The following is a 15,344-nucleotide window of genomic DNA, read 5'->3' as shown; positions in this document are numbered from 1 at the left end:
GGTTCATCCCGTCTGGGAAACGGAACATAAAACGTGACTATGGAGAGAAATCAAAAGGACTCGAGGTGTTCTCAGCAGCTGCCGTGTTATTCTGGGCTCAAGGCAGGAAAGCCTTGCCTCCATGGGGAGCGGTGACTCCCTCGAGAGGCAGCTCGGAATCCAGAAAACGTGGGCAGGATCCAGAGTGATATTTGCTGCAGTGAGATCAGGAGTCTCGTCAAATGGTTGAGATGGGATACAGGGTTGGCAAGCCCAGCCTGTTTCCTGGACAGCCGAAGCCTACCCATCGCCTGGGCCCTTGGGTTAGCTAGAGAGACTTGCGACAAGGAAGGATCAGCATTCCAGATTCACAGTTGAACCTGGAAGCTGTCTGCTTTTAAGTCAAATCAAGCAACCAACACAGCCAAACAGAGAGGGAGAGGGAAACATTAAAATTCCTCCAAAACTCACTAGAAAATAACAGGGTCAGAAATAGTTAATCCCAAACCCAATTCCTAAACCTCATATTTCTCGGAGAACCACCAGAATAGCCCACAAAGCCTTGTGCTGTGTACAGCTTCTCTGTTTGCTGAGTATTTGGAAATGTCTTATCTAAACCAAGGGAACCCAGATGCTACGACTAAAATGATTAGGGAAATAGAAGAAGAAGGAGGAGGAGGAGAAGAAGAAGGAGAAGGAGAAGGAGAAGAAAAAAACCAATAAACTGTTATCTTTCAGTCTACAGTAGCGGTTGATGATTTTCCTCCCCAGGAGACATTTGGTAATGTTTGAACACAATTTCGCCTGATGAATTGGGGAAGAAAAGTTCTACTGGAGTCTAGTGGGTAGAGACCCGGGATGCCGCCATGCATAGATCAGCCCCCAGAAACGGAGAAGTTATTGGGCTCCAAATGGTAATTGTTCTGCAGTTGAGAAACCCTGATCAAGAGTTATAATTTTCCAGTTTCTCCTAATTCCCTTCCTAAGCATGCTCCAAGGGGCCTTGGCAACTAGGCAAAATTTTCATAATGTAAGTGATTTTGCCTCCTCGTGTGTCTTGTGCTTCCTGATTAATGGAAGCCTACATCCCACAGAGATACTGACACAGAACAAGGGTACCTCTGGGGCGATATTGTCGCCATCCCCACTAACTGTCCAGTGCGGCCGCCAGACATTTCGTGCTGGCTTTGTGTTCCAACCAAAAGCAGAACCTTGGTGACCAGCAATGAAACGACATGAGCTGGCCCACACCCAAGTTGTTAGGAGGCAAGAGACTCCTGGAGAAGGGTAAGTGAGGGAAGAATGAGTTGTTCATTTTAGCAATTCGGTGTCAGATAAATCCACACAATGGAGAATTCCCTGAAGTAAAATTCACAAAAGTGATATTACCGTGCCTTTCTCCCCGAGCAAACAAATATGATGGAGGTCGGTTTTATTTGTTTAATACCTTAGGGGAATGACACACAGTCAATATCCAAAGAGATAAAACAGAATGCTTTCCTAAATCCTAACGCCTGTTCCAAGCAAGCTTATTTCTCCAAACTTCCCTTTTAAGAGGAAATGGTATGGACTATTTAAGGAAGGCTGTGCCCCATCAGGTGGGGCTTTTCTTAAGGCCTAGGGGCTGGGGGTGGGGGAACAGGACTTTGTGTAGGGTCCCACGTCTTGGAAAATCATCGTGGTCATCACCCACTAGTGTTGCTGAGACCCACAAGAGAGAATTAGCCTGGATCCAACTCACTTAGCAGTGAAACGCTGTTCTCCACATGATGAGGCCAACTTGCCTGGCTCATGACTTAATCCCGGAGCGACTGGGCTCATCCAGAAAGGAGAGGGTCAGTCAGAGATTGTTTTAGGATGAAGAGACACCCTTGAGCGGAATATCTTAGACACCCTGTGGCCATTTCATCAGCTCCAACATGTGAATCACAGTCTCCTCAGGTAGATGGTTATTTTGGAACCTGAGGCCCCAATCTACTTCCAAATGATTCAGAAATTTCTGGATTTCTTCCCAAGAAGTAACCATTTACTACTTAGGAAAAACTCAATATATGGAGAGACATGATCAGGTATAACTTCTACCAAAAAAACATATAGTGGGGGGGGAGGAATACTCTCATGAATAAGAACTGAGTAAATATGCACGCAAAGTCCTTGCCAGCCAATATATATTTCCAAATTGTTTCGCGTAACTCAGTTCTAAGCCAAAGAGGAAACCTCTGCTACAGCGTTGGACCTTCCTGGTGCCCCAGAAGAGTAGGAAAATACTCACAAGAACCCATCCGATGGACTGTTGTCATCATTTCTCTCCCCTGGGTCCCCTCGGGGAGCGATGTCCATGGTGCCGTCTTGAGGACATAGACGTTTAGCCTAGAAAGTCTACTGGACCCAGAAGGGCAGAGATCTTGATTCTAATCCAGCTTCATCTATCCGCAAAGATACCCCACGACCTGTTCCCAAATTGTAGTTTCAGAGAGGAAGACGCAGAAAAGGCCGGGGACAGTTTTTTTGGTGTATTTTTTTTTTTAAATCAGGGAATTGCTGCATCCCTCGTGTGCTGATAGAAAGAGTCCAAAGGTTGTACGCCTCTGTGGGAGCAGCTCCGTGGCACGTCCAGACCCGCACGACGGGAGCGCCACTATTCCGGTCACTGTGTACTTTTGTGCACACTGACAGCACGCTCTGGCTCTGGTTCAGCTCGGTTAGTAAATATTTCCAGGTGCCTCGCTCTCATTTTAGGAAGGTCGAGTTTGCAAAGGTGAACTAGCAAGCAGGACCTCTGTAAGCCTTTATCAGCTTGGAAAAGCAAACTGTAGGTGCAATGTTCTGAGAGTTTAGAACCTCCAGATTCTATAACTCATCTTCAACTTTCAGAAAAACTACTGATGCCCACCATCCCTTTTCTTGATCCTCACTGAGTTCCTTTTCAAGGGTGAGAGAGAATGATGAAGGAAGGGAGAGCCATTGTATTAGAAAGAAAACAGCTTCTTCCAAAGAGCAAAGAACTGGGATCAATTTGGGATTGATTAGTGAACAGGGGCAGAAAGCCCATCATGTCATTTGGCCAACTCCAATGTGATTATTGAACTATGACATGAGAAAAATTAAAATGGTGCTCCCTGTAGAAAAGAGTTCACCCAGTAAGTTCCCCAAATTGCAAGGAGCTTTTGTTTTATTAGATGCTCTTAGCTTCATGTTAGTCACAGGGGAAAAAAAAAAATGCCCACATACACACGCACGACTAAATGTAGTCAGTTTGCTCAGCTGTTGCTGACGTCACTGCTGCCCACTAGGAATGAGTTACTGTAATAATCCCCCTTTTATTAATCATAGGCTGGAGGAAGCAGAAAGTGGGTGACATCATTAGGCAAAAGACTGGGCTAACTCATGCTCCCATTTACTCAGCTTTATTATAACATTTCTCAAGTGTCATATGAAAGCGATTACCATTTCACACTTTCCCCCTCTGAGCCATCATCCCTAACCTTCAATCCAGACTCCCATAGAAGAGCTTAGCTTTCAGATGGAGGCACGTAAAGGCCAGATCTCCCCCAAGGGTCCTTGTTCCAAGGAGGAAAGTCCTCTCCAGAAACAGCTTCTTCCTTGGCTTAAGAGGGAGGTGGTCTCTGGAACCATATATAGCATCCCAAGTGACCCTTGGTTCACATTGGCCCGGTGGCGTCTGACTGGACAGGACAGCCCATCCGGAAAATGACCCGAATGATCGGGATGGATGCGGCTACCCACGGCCTCCTGGTCACCAAGGGCACAGTCTCTGCACCTCCGGGGATCTGAAATAGGAAAAACTCCATGTGAAGGTGGGCCAGAAAGTCATGGTTAAGAGAGTTGGTCCTGCAGCAAGGCTGCCTGGGTTCAAATTCGGCTTCCACCACTTTCAAGCTGGGGGTGCCAGGCAAATGACCCATTTGTTGCTCATTTCCTGACCAGTGAATGCTGGTAATAATGGCACCCCCTTTCAGAGGCTTGCGGGGAGGGCTCATGAGCTAAGCCCCACAACGCACAGAGGGCATGCCCACTACCCACTAGGTATTACTTCTCCTTTTTCTCAAAAGTTTGGCAAACTGAACTGAACTGTCATTGTCTCTCTGTGGAGCACAGGGAGAGGGGAGATGAGCTACGAAAAGCTATCAGGGATCACCTGGCTGGCTGAGTCAGTTAAGCCTCTGCCCTTGGCTTAGGTCATGATCTCAGGGTCCTTGGATCCAGTCCCTGTCAGGTTCCTTGCTCAACCGGGAGCCTGATTCTCCCTCTCCCTCTGCCACTTCCCCTGCTTATTCACGCTCTCTCTCTCTGTGACAAATAAATTAAAAAAAAAAAAAAAAGCAATCAGGGCAGGGCAGACTGGTCCTGGGGGGACCCGCCTGCATGCTGTGGCTCTGTGGCTGACTGGAAGGTCACTGGTCCGTCTACCTTTCCCTTCTCCAGTGTCCCCACCTCTGACAACTCACAAAGTGGACAAAACCAAAGTGACTAAAACCAAAATAAGACTTCTGTTCCGGGCTGCTTGGGAGCTCAGCATCAAGCCCCTGTCGCTTTTGTAAGACATTTCGAACGAAGTTGCCAGGCTGGTCAGTGGCCCCCACCCTTTCTCTCTAATACACATTCTCTGTATCAAACGTGGAAAGTAGAGATAAATATAGGAGATGTAAATCCCTTATTAGCATCCTTTCCAGAAATAATCACTGTGGAAAGAAAAGCATCTCCATTTGTGGACGCATCAGAGAAAACACGTTTTTACTGAGGGCGGAGCTCTACCTCCCTCTCTTCAACTCCGGGTCTTGCAGATGAATTTTATAAACGTCTTCCCTCTTGCTTTCCTCGCAGCCCCATCCTGAGGGCATCTTAAGGAGTCAAAATAAAGCCTACGTAGGCGTGTGGGAGAGACAGAACGCACGACAGGCCAAAAGAGAAGTCTGGGGCTTTGTCATGCCTAGATAGTGATGAAACGGACTCAGCGGCGGCCAGCTGCAATACTTGTTATCCAGGACACTTAAATGCTCAGATTCACCTTTGCTCGGTATCGAGTTACAAGCACTCTTACTAGGTGAAAGGTTTTAGGCTCCCAAAATGGTCAGCTAGTGCAGGAAGGAGCTGCCAGGCCACGTCCCGTGGTAAAGTAAAATAGTCATGCAATGGAGAACAACTTGAGGATCTCCAAGTTGGAAGCGTCCTTTAGCGAGCAGAGGATGCCAGGATATCTGCTGCCCCCTGTCGATACCGAGGAGAATAGCATGCACTCTTTAAGGAGTTCGCCAGGGTTGGGGACAGCTGGGGGCTGGGGCAGCCTGTTAGGTGGTAGGTGCGAATGGGCCCACTTCCATAAACCCGTGCGTGGCCAGTAAGGCAAAGCCATTGGATAGGGTCCTGCTTTGCCTCGGCCTCTTCTGACGAGGGGTACCCGTGGGATCTAGCAGCCGGGGTCAGAGGGGTGACCGAACTCAAGCCACCCACCCTGGGTGTTTGTCAAGAGTGTGGCCAGAGGGAACGCTTATCGGGCATTCAAAACTCCATATCCTTCTTCTGTACAAATTTCTGGGAGCCCCGGAAAAGGAATGTGACCACCACGGAAGTGAGACTTTTCAAGTTCGGATCCTGCGGACTTGCGGAAGGAGCATCCCTGATCCCTGGTAGGTAACCGGGATCTCCTGCGTGCGGGGAGAGGCTGCGGCGCCCTCTTCTGGCGCGTCTGCACAGAACGAAAGCCTAAGAGGGCTGCGTTAAGGGAAGCCTTCTCTGCCATCCGGCCACTCCCAATACAAAATTACTGCTTTACAAATGGCGTCTATCTTGATTTTTAAAGTAATAGTCACTCTTGTAGAAAATGTACACAATATGGAGGACGACAAAAGTATAAACCTCACTTAACCATCTCTCCCAGAAATAATTAAAATTTTGATAAAGATCACTTACATGTATATACCTATATGTACCATGTACTTACCATACATACACATACACCCTATATATACGCCATGCTTCCCATGTCTATGTAAAACAAAATTGCAGTCATACTCTTAACATAACTTTGTATAATAATTTTCATTTCTCATCATAGGGTGATGATTTTCGATGGCCTAAGTCCCTGAAATTACTAATGACGAAAGAGTAATCATATAGATGCGCCTTTATTTTTAAACCTGTCTACTATTATTGTACATTGAATTTGTTTCCAAAATTTTACAAATTATAGTACTGCAGATGGGCTTTTACTCTCAAATACATCTCTGATTTTTTTTAAAGATAAATTCCTAGAGGTTGAATCATGGGATCTAAGAGCACGGGCATGTTTAAGACCTTCCTATATATTACCAAATTGCCCTCCTAAAGGGTTTTACATATTTCCATTACAACCAGTAGCATAGGGCATGGTTCTTCTCCTGTGTCCTGGCTTGGATGTTATTACAGTCTTTCCCTAGGCCAAATATAATATATGGTTTGTGGGAACTTCGATTTTTAATTATTAGTTGGGAAAAATGTCTATTCAGACCTTCTGCCCACTTTTTTTTTTAAGATTTTATTTATTTATTTGACAGAGAGAGATCACAGGTAGGCAGAGAAGCACGCAGAGAGAGAGGAGGAAGCAGGCTCCCTGCCGAGCAGAGAGCCCGATGCGGGCCTCGATCCCAGGACTCTGGGATCATGACTTGAGCAGAAGGCAGAGGCTTTAACCCACTGAACCACCCAGATGCCCCTTCTGCCCACTTTTTAATCAGATTGGTCTTTGTTATTACTGAGTTATGTGGCTTCTTTACATATTTTGCTTATTAATCCCTTATCAGATAGATTATTTTGTCCTATTCAGTAGATTGCCTTTTCATCTAGTTGATTGTTTAATTTGCTGTGCAGAAGCTTTTTAACTTGATGTGGCCCCATTCATTTATTTTCACTTTCTTTTGCCTTTGCTTTTGGTGTCAGATCCAAAAAAGTCATCACCAAGAGTGATGTCAGGGAGCTTACCATGTTGTTTTCTTCTAGGAGTTTGATGATTCCAAGTCTTCCATTTAAGTCTTTGCTTCATTTTGAGTTGACTTTTGCCTACAGGGTAAGACAGGTGCCAAGTTTCGTTCTCTTGCATGCAACTGTTCAGTTTTCCCCAACACCATTTATCAAAGAGACTGTCCTTTTCCTCATTGTCTACTCTTGGGGCCTTTGTCACAAAGTAACTGACAATATGTGCATGGGTTTACTCCTGAGCTCTCCATTCCTTTCCACCGGTCAGTATGTCTGTTTTCCTGCCTATACCGTACTGTTCTGATTACTACAGCTTTGCAGTTTGTAAGATGGTGTGATCACCAGGAAGTGTGATGTCTCCAGCTTAGTTCTTCTTTCTCAAGACTGCTTTGGCTTTGGGTTCTTTTGTGGTTCCATACACCACAGTAGGTGCAGTCTCCTTTATCATCCTTTCTACTTTTCTGAACACCGTTGACATCTTAGTCTCAGACCTTTAGCTGGAGGGGTGTGTGCTGGTGGTCTCTGCGGAGAAGAGCTGAAACCATGAGCAGGTTTCAACGCGCCCCTGTGGCCACTGTCAGACTGCCAACAGGGGAGCAGGTCCCTTTCTCTCGGAGGAATTACCTTTAGGTTTTCTGTTACCTAGCTTTGGAATTAAGGGTGTTAGAAAGATGCCGTGCTCTATGCCATATTTCTGTTGTGCTGCTGCAAGTATCTGACTCTTGGTCACCTCCCACTTTCACTGTTCTTATTCCTCCTTCTCTTCTCTTGCCTCTGACCAACCCTCCACCTGCATCTCCAGAGCTCAGCCTGTCACCACTGACAAAACATAGCAAGGGAAAACAAAACCGGCCACATGCCCTGTGGGCCTGGCATGTGCTCACGGCTGACTCATTCCCTGGAGGGAGCTCTCAGGCCATCTTTGAGTCCTTCTACTTGTGGCTGCTATAGGGTGGGCTACAGCCCTCTTGTGGCTGGCTGCTGGCCCCTTACTGATCCCTTCTTCTGTAACAGCCCAGGTATAGTATGTGATCCTTTTTTGACTGATTGAAAAATAGGCCCATTTGTGGGGCACCTGGGGGACACAGTCAGGGGAGCATCCAACTCTTGGTTTCGGCTCAGGTCTGATCTCAGGGTTGTGAGTTTGAGTCCCACGTCAAGCTCTGTGCTCAGTATGGAGTCTGCTCATGTTTCTCTCTCCCTCTGCCCCTCTCTACCCTGCTCACTCACTCTCTCTCTAAAATAAATAAAATCAATCTTTAAAAAAAGTAAGCCCACCCCATCACCACCACTTTGGTGAACTCACCATCCCAACTGACCAAAATTTGTCACTGCACCTGAATCATTGCAATAACCTCCTGGCAAACACCCCTAGTTCCATCCTTGCCTCTAAAGGATGATCAGAACTCAAACACTCAAAATGACCCTTTAAAAAACACAAGTCAGATGAGGTCCCTCCCCTACTCATGCCATTCCATGGCTTCTTAACCCACTCAGCGTTCTTATTGTACCAGAAAGGAGTGACATGATCTGGCTATGCCCCTAACCACATCTTATCTCTGTTATCCCATCCTTACAGTCCACCCATGTAGGCGCCTTTGTTATCTCTCCAATACATGGAGCCCATACCTGCCCCAGAGCCTTTGCACTTACCCCTCCTGCCGCCAGGAATTTCCTCATTTTCTCCACCAGAGGCCCCTTAGCTCACTTCCTGACTTTCTGGTCAGCTCTCCCTATTCAATAAGGCCTTTCTTAACTGCTCAATGTAAACTAGCAACTGACTCCACCCTGACACTCCCTAATACCCAGACTGTTTTTTTTTCCTTCCATTATACTTATGACCATTCGAGATACTTCTTTGTTGTCTACCTGACAACATAAGAATGAGGCTAGAGACAGTTTTTGGTTGACAGCTAAATCTCAGCACCTAGAACTGTGCCTGACAATTACTAGCTGCTCAATACATACTTGTGGGCTGATGAAGGGATCCTAAGCACAGGCGGAAGGATTATCTGTAAGAAATAAAATGTGGGCATAGACAGATGGGGTTACACCTGACAGAGAAGGGAATTAAGAGAATTCTCATGAATTATAATTCATTTTTGCAGTGAAAAGGAGGGTCAGTTCATCTGCTGGGAGTGGTGAAGGCAATGTGTTGGAAGGTTTGAGTAACCAGTTGAAATTTTGTGGTGGGGCGGAAGGAGGTAGGAGGCAAAGCTAATGAGGAAGAACCTCAGGCCTCCTTGAGGACCCCTGAGGTTGAACACACTGAAGTTTCGAGGGGGTACCAACCTGAGAGTTGTTCTGTTTAACCCAAGAGTGTTGTGAACCGCAAGGTGTAGAAGAGGAAAAGGTCATTGTTTGGAGAAGGCACTGATGTCCAGTAGAACTTTCTATGATGACGAAAATGTTCCGTAATTGGTGCTGCGCAATAGAGTGACCGCAGCCCAATGCCTGGCGGGCCACCACATTGGACAGGGCGTGGGGAGGGAGCTAGACTCAGGTTCTGGTGGGGCAGAAGCCACAAAAGGACAGCAAAGTGTGGGACCACAAGGAAACGTCAATAAAGAAATGGTAGGTGGACTCGGGGCGTCAACTTGGTGAAGAAAGCAGCGAAGCCAGAAAGCAACTGGTAGTTTGTGGAAAATAGAGCCTTCCAGGAATCAGAGGCATGGATGATGTGAAATGGTACGTTTGGAGCCAGATGGAGAGAGCTGACAGGAATGGTTTCTCAGAGAGCGGACTATGGAAGCTTAAGATTTCGAAAGGCAAAGAGTTGTAAACAGTGAGAAAGTGCAAGGCGTGGCCACAGGGATGGATTTCTTATGCGGAGCCGGTGTGAAAGTCCTTGGCATTACGGAATTCAAAGGTCTGTTGAGAGAGTGTAGAATGAATAAAAAAGCTGAGGTGAGGTCAGGCACAGAACTTGGGCAACCGGATCCCCAGCACCTCAAAGCTGATTTTATACAAGTGATAGTATGATAAAGGTAATGGGGATGTTAGTTTTTGGTCAAGCACTCACCTTTGCTGGGCATCGATCAGTATGTTTGACGTATGTGGGGTCTCCTTCTACCCTTTGAGCAGCCTGCTCACGTAGGCTTTTGTAGTATCACCATTTACATATGAAGCCACTGAGGCTCGGATGACTTGTCCAAGGTCGCTCTGGAGGCTGGAGGACCAAGAGTTTTAATCTCACTAAAGTCCATGCACACTACCTCTAAACTTAATTGCCTTCTTATTAGAGCAGCAGTGGGTGGTTATAAGCATCCTGAGTGGCTCCCTCCCACTCCAGGCGTTGAAGGATGTGGGAGCCGCAAGAACGTAGGTATGCTTGATTGGGAGGAGAATGTCCACGAGAACTCAAAGTCTGACTAGAGGATGGAGCAAGCTTTTGGGTGCAAACAGTGTGAATGGTAACTTATTCACAGTGGAGCAAAGTGGGTGGGTGCAGTGCCAGGAGGAAGGTGGGAGCCCAGAATCCTTTGGATGGGATGACCGGGAAGGACAGTTCTCTGAAGGCCTTCATTTGGGATGGGAAGAGAGGTTGGCAAACATTAATTGACCTTAAATTTTCCTACTTGACAAGAACTAAAACTGAAAAATGTTTTATTTTATGAGTTCCTGGTTAGCATAGTAGCATTCAACTGTTTTTTGCCATACTTGTGTTCATGAGGATTTTATACAAGGTAGAAATTTCCAGAAGCATTGAACAAAGAGTGGGAAGGAATCAATGTACATTCATTGGTGGTCGGGTTAGGAAACTTACTTTGTTTTTGTATAATTGCATTGAAGTGCTAGGCTGAGCCTTCCTTCGATTTTCCCTGTGCCAGTGAATGAACCTCACTCTATTTGGTGTCTCCCACTTGCCCCTGCCCCTAAATTCTGAGATGGCAGGAATAGTGAAGGGTGAGAGAGGTCGACATTAGATAGTTTCCCAATCTAATGGGCGAGAATGCATAAAGGGATCACCATCTATCTCACTTATGTCCCCTTCAGATGTCTTGGTCTAGGTAGTTCATGGCTAAATTGTTCCTCATTCTTTTTTTGGGGGGGGGGAGACTGAGGAGGGAGGGGGTCGATGGATGGAGAGGGAGAATGAATCTCAAGCAGACTCTGCAAAGAGCACGGAGTCCAGTGTGGGGCTTGATCTCACCATCCCAAGATCATGACCTGGAGCTAAAATCAAGAGTCAGATGCTTAACCGACTGAGCCACCCAGGCACCCCTAAATTGTTCCTCATTCTTGACTTGTGGCTTCTTCATTGTTTTGCAAGTTCTGGTTAGCCCAACAAGGCAAGAAATAAAAATAATGGGGAAAATCTCAGGAAAATAAAAACAAGTTACATTTATGTCTTGGAGGGAGCATGAATATGCTGCGGTACAATTTTTCAGTACACAAACTCATGGGCAAGACACATTCCATTTCTTTAGTTCTCAAATCAACACAAATCAAGAGCAAATCCAATCTCCGTTATGATTTTTTGCCTTCTCCTCATTCTGAAGTTTCCTGAGTCTTCACTGAAAGAAAATCCCTCTATTTCTAGGTCCCCAACTGGCTGAGCTGGGGCACTACTGTGTTGGGCACAAGGTCCCGCAAGGACTGAGAACTTGCCACTGTCTCAGGACACTGTCCACCCTTCTGCACATCTCCACTTCTTCTCACAGTGGGTGCCCGTCTCCATCCCCCCCTCCTTCTCTGCCCTGGGCCATGTCCTCTTCTCCCTTCCTATTCCAGATACCCACCTTTGCCTTTTCTAAATGTAGCAGGAGTCTGCCCTGCAGAAATGCCCAGGGAAAAGACAGAAAAAAGACTTGGATTTCTACCTTTGTTTTGGGAAAAGTGAGGACAAACTCACACCAGCATTAAACCAAACTGTATTCACTAGGACATAACCAGATGAATGCTGAGTATATGAATTCACATACTGATCTGAAACTTTAGCCTGAGGACAAAACAAATATCCAGAATTTAATATACCACTCATAATAGAAAAAAATAATGGATTATACCTAGAAATCATTTTAGAAGGCAGATAGTTCTCCACCCTCCATTTTATAGATTAAAGAAAAGACACAGAAACAAAATGACCAGTCCGACATCACAGAAGTGCACAGTAACGAAACTAAACAAATCCGCCCAAAATGTATACACCTAGTCACTACAATGCCCTGGTTTAAGAAAGTGATACATGTGTGTATGTGTACATCTCCAGGTTTGTTGAGCCTGTATATATGGCAGGCACCTTGCTAACTACTCTGCAGACGTTATCTCTTAATCCTATGGTATCCACTGATAGAGGCCTTATTCTTTCAATTCACACGGGAAACCGGCAACAAACTTGATAAATTTGTTTCTCATTCATCCTTCAGCAGTTATCTGGCTTGTTCTCAGAATGACATTAAAATCGTTTTTGAAAATACCACCTACCAGTCATCATTTACGTAGAAAAATCCAGTGCACAGGTGCCCATCCCTGACCACTTCCTCCCCAGGTTTCTCTTGTCCCGTGGCCATTTGACACTCTGGTCCCACGATCCCCACTCACTAGTCTCCTTCCTAGTCTCTCCCTCAGGCTGCCTTGGCCTTGGCCGTCATCTCTTCTCTGTCTACACTTCAGCTTTCTCTGAGTGATTGGATCTGCTCTGGTTTCAGTTGATAGGTGGGTGATTCCTAAGTCTCTCTCTAGCCAGGGCTTTTCTTTGAGCTTCAGGCTCATTAATTCAGCTATCTATTGATCTTATTCCTTCTGATATCCATAGGTACCTTCAACTCAACATGTTAAAACTGACTGTATCTTCTTCCCCCCAAATTCGCCCCTACTTTTGCATGTCTGATCTCAGTTGTCATCCAACCACCCAAGAGTTAACCCCTTGACTATTTTCTCTTCCCCACAACTAAATACACTCAGTAACCATATCGTAATCATTTACCTTCTAAAGATTCCTCTGATTTAGCCCTATTGTTCCATTAAAAAAAAAACTGGTAGGATAATAAAGCAAGACATCGCAGGTCAGGACCTTAGCCCAGATTCCAGTACAAGGAAAACCTTCAATAAATGTTAGCTACTATTTGTACTAATACATAAACAATAACAACCACCGGCACCACAACAGAAGCAAACCATGTCACCACAGTCCCTGACTGATAATTAATCAGATATTGGCACTTTGGGATTAATGCTCTCATTGTTTCCTTCTTCCTTATTTTCTTTCATGGTTTGTTTTTTTTTTCATATCTCTGCTCTGTGTTTTGAGAAACGTCTTCAACTTTACCTTCCAGTCCTTCCTTTATTTCTGTTTTAACTTATATTTTTCATTTGTAAAGACTTTTGTATTGTCTCTTTCTTTTATGTCTTTGGGTTAATTTCTTCTAAAATAGTTCTAAGGGCACTTTTGAAAAGTGGCCTTAGAAAAGACACTTTCTGTTCTGTGCCTTTCATTTGCTTTCTCCACCAGCAGTTCTTCTGTTCATCCTTTATAACTTTGGTTTTCCTCATGCCTGGTGATCCTAGATTGTCCCCTTGTAGTGAAGATGAAGTGTATTAATTACCAAGACTAAGACAAGCACCCTTTGCTTTAGGTAGGTCAATCTGTCCCCAAAGCCTAACTCTATGGTAGGAGACATAAGCACATGATCTTGTTTGGTTTAGTTCTCTGCATCTTACACCCTAGTGCCTAGAACAGTGCCTGGAACATACAAAGGACCTTAAAAGTCAGAACCCATTGTTACTGAAGACCTTTCTTGTCGTAGTTGACAAGATTATGAGTGGAATCTAGAGAAAATTCTAATGAAATGTGGGCACTAACCTAATCCTGGGGAAGAGAAAAAGAATTTAAGCATGATCAACACTTCAAGCCAACTTCCTTTTTCTTTCATTTTTATTATAGAAACTTCCTAAAATTAATTCAAAATAGAAAGAGGTAATATTAATCTGATAACTAGTGTCCTTTACATTAATAACAGACCATATGAATCTTGATTCCATTGTATTACTGAGATTCTGAAACTTAACACTTAATCTAGCTAAATCGTACTTCCTCTAAATAGAGAGACCATGAATTTCATCGACTGTTAGTTTCCCGGGGCTTTTTGGGAATTCTAGTAGTTACCTTATAAGCATATTTCAGTCACCTTGGAAACAATACTTTTTATAAGTACCCATCACCAGCCTTCATTCATAATCATACCGTAACTCATAACTGTCCCATAGCATCTGTCTACAAGCCATTCTTCAAAAATGAGTGTGATAACACATTTTATTAACTTACACATACCACACAATGCCTTTCTGGGTTGTCACATATGAATAAAAGCTTGATCGAACCCAATTCTCAGGAAGTAATTTCTTAACCTTAATACTCTATTAATCTCTCTCTGTGACCTTCATGTGTTTGCTTCTGGAAAAGTCTGAAGTCAGCACAATTTTTTTGTTGCCTTCAAAGTTAGCTTGTTGCTATTCTTTTATTCTCTTCATGGATGATTATAAGCTCTGTTTTTTCTTTTTAATCTTCATAATTCAAACACTTATCATGATAGAATCACAGGTGCTTCTTTTTTACTAGCATTCCCTGAAACCAGTTTAACTGTTCTCAATCTATACATTGTAATGTTTTTTCTAGTTCAAGAATGTTTTCTTACAATGAGTCTGATTTCCTCTCCAGGAACATCTATCATTCCTAGCTTGCCTTTGCATTTTAGGAGTGCTGTATCTTTTCTCTCCATGACCATCTCTTGGTGTGTTTCTTCTTTCTGGAAGAGTCACTGAAGAATGTCACTGTCACCAGTATTGAATTTCATTCAGTGTGGAATTTGTTCTTCATGGACTCTAGTAAATATTTTAACTCTACTCTGACAAGTAAAGTTTCTTTACAATCCTTTTTCATCTCACTTAGCTATTTCTTCATTCTTTATTTCTTTCTAAATTATTCTATTGCCCTTTATTACATCTTTTTAGGTCACTTTTTCTTGGATAACTTTAAGATACCAAATTTTTAAATAATCATAGTAGAAATCATTGTAGGAAGAATATTTCTCTGCTGAATGTCAAATATTATAGTTACTTTCTGTTTTCAACTTAGTTTTTAGGTTGGTCTTTTATTTTTCTCTTAATTTTCAGTTGGATTTTTTTTTTTTAATTTTATTTATTTGTCAGAGAGAAAGTGAGAGAGAGTGAGCACAAGCAGGGGAAATGGCAGGCAGAGGGAGAGACAGGGTTCCTTGCTGAGCGAGGAGCCTGATGTCGAACTTGATCCTAGGACCCCAGGGTCATGACCTGAGTTGAAGGTAGACACTCAACCGACTGAGCTGCCCAGGTATCCCGACATTTTCAGTTGGAATGAGAGCTATTCCTATTTGATATTTGCAATTAATAGGGTATGTGAATTCCTTGGATCT

The sequence above is a fragment of the Meles meles genome, chromosome 10, assembly GCF_922984935.1.
Source record: "Meles meles chromosome 10, mMelMel3.1 paternal haplotype, whole genome shotgun sequence".
NCBI classification, from domain to species: domain Eukaryota; kingdom Metazoa; phylum Chordata; class Mammalia; order Carnivora; family Mustelidae; genus Meles; species Meles meles.
This window is presented reverse-complemented; position numbering follows the sequence as displayed.